This window comes from Amblyraja radiata, chromosome 4 (assembly GCF_010909765.2).
Source record: "Amblyraja radiata isolate CabotCenter1 chromosome 4, sAmbRad1.1.pri, whole genome shotgun sequence".
NCBI lineage: Eukaryota > Metazoa > Chordata > Chondrichthyes > Rajiformes > Rajidae > Amblyraja > Amblyraja radiata.
Window position 1 is genome coordinate 43,692,884 of NC_045959.1, and position 4,164 is coordinate 43,697,047.

A 4,164-nucleotide genomic window follows, 5' to 3' on the forward strand; every position below is an offset into this window, starting at 1 on the left:
GATGTATATCAGTAAATTATTATGCGAATATTCTTCTACTTTTTCTTAATGGGAGCAGTATTTTAAGATGATTATGATTTCAGCTACAGATCTCAGCATAAAGAACACAGCCTTTACTCAATCTCTGGCTTGGTCTCTACATCATAACTGACATTGGGGTAGCTTGTTATGGGAATGATCTCATAAGCAAAATGAGCAGGATTGCGTACATTTGAAGTTGACAGCATACACACCAGAGCAGAGATCGGGGATTCATTAGGTATACAAGCGCACTGAGTTTGCTAGTACCTATGAGATGAAAGATAGTTTCTGTTTTGTTATTCAATAGTCTCAAGATATTGCTGATGGCTCATTAGCAGCCAATAGAATGGATTTTCCCTTTCATCATACAGCAAGAGGCTTACATAGTGCATGTTAATAAATTATAAAGTTTGGTTGGATATGTCTGGATATTTGCAGATAGAATTCTGCACAGTGTTGCATGAGTTATTGTCTCACTCAACAGTCTATTGGGACTACGGTCCCGTTAAGAACAATGGCCATGTATGCAAGTTAGCATCATGATATTAATAACCCATGGTTTTTTCTACCATTAATGGTTTATCTGTTTAAGTGTTTCACACACAGATTGGGTTACTGCATGAAACCACAGAGCTTTGAAGTCTTCACGTAGTCACTCACGTGACTTCGAAATAAAATAGAAAGATTAAAAGAGAACTTACCGTTTGAAGTTTGATCTTTATTTTATGAGAAGTTGAAGTGAGGGAATACGTGCCCTCCACTCCCAACCCTACTTCTCATAAAGATAATTCGGTAGTTCTAAGCTTGTTAATCTTCCTACAGCTTAGGTCAGCAAATATTTTGTGGTTTCATACAGCTGCTCTAAAGTTTGACGCGCATGCGGACTGGCGGGGTTTTCACGTATTCCCTCACTTCAACTTCTCATAAAATAAAGATCAAACTTCAAACGGTAAGTTCTCATTTAATCTTTCTATTAATTATACATTTACAATACTTGCACCATTTTAAGATGCTATGTGATTCATGATTATTACAATGAAAATTGTTTAATGCCATACATATATACCAGTGTGATTTTATCATCAGGATATGGGCATCTTCAGCAAATCCTTTCCCAATTGACCAAAAACCTATTAGTGGTCTTCCTTATGGAACTTTTCCAGTTTATGTAGTTCACAATGCTACTTATTCTTTCAGGTCGATTGTTACAAATAAGAAACTTGCCCGGCATTTTAAATTCAACTCCATGTACTGCTATGACAGAATTCCTTTTTTTTTTTTTAATTGTCTAGGCCTCTGCAGCACTGCCGAAGTATTATTATTTGCTTTTTTTTTGTGATTTGCTGCAGAGATAAACATTTTAAAGTGCTCCTGTGGATACAGTCTGAAGTAAAAACACTACTGATATACATTTATGAATGTATAGCATCATTTAATATTCATTTAAGCTGAATCAAAACCATGCCTGACCCGAGCAAAATAATATATCACACAGTATGTTTGATATTTCCTATACTGAATGTCATTGATCACATTAACTGTTTTGTTCTATCATCGCCAGTAACAGGATACATTGTCTACATCTAAAATTAATGATGTCTTGTAACCAGCACTACATGCTCTGCTTTTGATATATGTACCAGAGTACATGCACAGCGTTTTTGTTGCAATACATTAACTTGAGCAATCTGATATGCATCTTTGACTAGCGCCTCAGCTGAGTAGATACGTCTGGCACCAGATAAACTGTGGTACAATTTGTGGAATCAACAAATTCTACAGTCAGTTAAATTCTACTTCCAGATTTACAATGATGAGAACTTCATTTGTTATTGGAAGTTCTTCTCAACAGTTTCTCCGGGCTCTTTGCAGTCCTAAATATTTGTCTTCTATCAGCACACCGCAGCACAGCGTCAGTGATCCGGGTTCAGTTCTGACCTCTGATGCTGTCTAGCTGGAGTTTGCATGCTCTGCCTGTGACCATGTGAGTTTCCTCCTAGTGCTCCGGTTTCCTCTCACATCCAAAAGATATAGGATAATTGGAGAATATAAATTACTCCCAGTGTGTTGGTGAGTTAAGGGATCTGGCCATCCCAGTGACGCCCCTTCCTGACTGACAGGAGAGGAGACCAATCTGCATGGTAGCGACTGACAGCAATCTGCGCATGCATGGTTTTTTACGATTTTCAAACCTTAATAACTTTTACAATATACTATTGATCGGAATGAAACTTGTTGCACTCACAGCACAGGAGAACGGTGAGTAAGCTGGCAAAAAAAACCGTAGTGCTATTGCATACCGTTTTTGCGCAAATAGAAAAACCACGCAAACCGGAAGAGCACAAGATCAGAGTTTTAGAGACAGACAGACAGACAGACAGACAGACAGACAGACAGACAGACAGACAGACAGACAGACAGACGGACAGACAGATGGACAGACGGACAGACGGACAGACGGACAGACGGACAGACGGACAGACGGTGGATGGACCCACCAGCAGCAATGCATTTATGTGATGGAGTATTAGTTCAATTAAATTGGCAGCCCTAAGGTGCACAGTGAGTGCCAAGTTCACAACTTATAGGAGTAGAATTAGGCCAGTCGGCCCATCGATTCCATTCCGTCACTAATCATGGCTGTTCTCTGCCTCCTAATCCCATTTGTCAATGTTCAGTGGAGGGAGCTAGGTCATCCAAATAGGAACCTCCAAATAGCTCCTTACTATATAGAGTTGGGGGCATTAGTGTAAGTGGCCTTGGTTATAGATGGAAAGTTTGAGGCAAATCTACACCCATCCAATTCAGGCAAGCAATCAGCTGGATAGACACAAAATGATGGAGTAACTCAGTGTGTCAGACAGCATCTCTGGAGAAAAGAAATAGGTGACGTTTTGGATTGAGGCCCTTCTTCGGACTGAGAGACGGACGGGGAGGGAAACTAGTGGTGTCAGAACAAATCAGAGGCAACACTGATGACCAAGCAAAGGTGGAGCACACAATGGTCCATTGTTAGCTGTGGAAGAGGTGATAATGAAGGGATAGATGGATGCAAACAGTGGAACTAGTAGGATGACTAGGATGGAGGAGGGGCAAAGAAAGAGGGAATGTAGGGGTTACTTTAAATTATAGAAATCAATATTCATACTGCTGGATTGTAAGCTGCTCAAGCAAAATGTAAGGTGCTGTTTCTCCAATTTGCATGTAGCCTCACTCGGTGGGGGAGGCCCAGGATGGAAAGGTCAGTGGGGTAAAGAATGTTGATTCAGCAAGGGGCCAGAGTTTCTAATAAGAGGTAAATACTGTAGCTAGTTTTCAATGGAGAAATTTCACCTCACTGTTGACTTAATGCCAATTGAAAACACAAAGGTCGCTATGGAATCAAGAAAGGGAGTGCCAAGACTCATTAGCATACATTTATAAATGCTGGCCTTTTGCCTAAAAGTAACACACAGGAGGAAACCGTCAATGAGGAAATGATTTCCAAGGATAAAACCTCAATTGGTCATGATTGCAATGCTGGGATAGTGAAGTCACAGTGCGAGGGGCATTGGCTCGAAGAGGTAGATTGCTTATAAAATATGTTCAAACATATAAAATATAATTTAAACAATACTGTCAAAGAGAGATGGAAGGCAATTCTTCAACTGCTCATAGAATCATAGAATCAACGTGATTTTTGTTCTGATATATCTGTGTTCCAATTCTGACCTTCCTTTTTCTGAGCTTCATTATTCCATGATAGCCACAAAATGCTGTAGTAACTCAGCATTTGAATAGAAGGAATGGGTGGCTTATTGGGTCGAGACCCTTCTTCAGCATTCTATGGTTGACGGCAACAGCTTCAGGTTGCTAGACTCTGAGCTCTAGAACCAATACCCCTCATTCCCCCAACACATCAAGACTCATGTATGAACATCAAATTCTCCCATTTCGGTAACACCCCACCTTATTTTTTTTATCTTTCCTTCTTTCCATGCCCCTCTCTTAGTATTCTTCCACTATCCCCTCTCATCACCTGTATCTCTCCCTCAAGCTTCATATTTCACTCCTCTCCTTATCAATACCCTTTTGTGTCCTTGTCTCTCTTTTAACTCCTTCAGTCCTCTTGTTAATCCTGGCCAAATTGGAGAGGCTAGGATT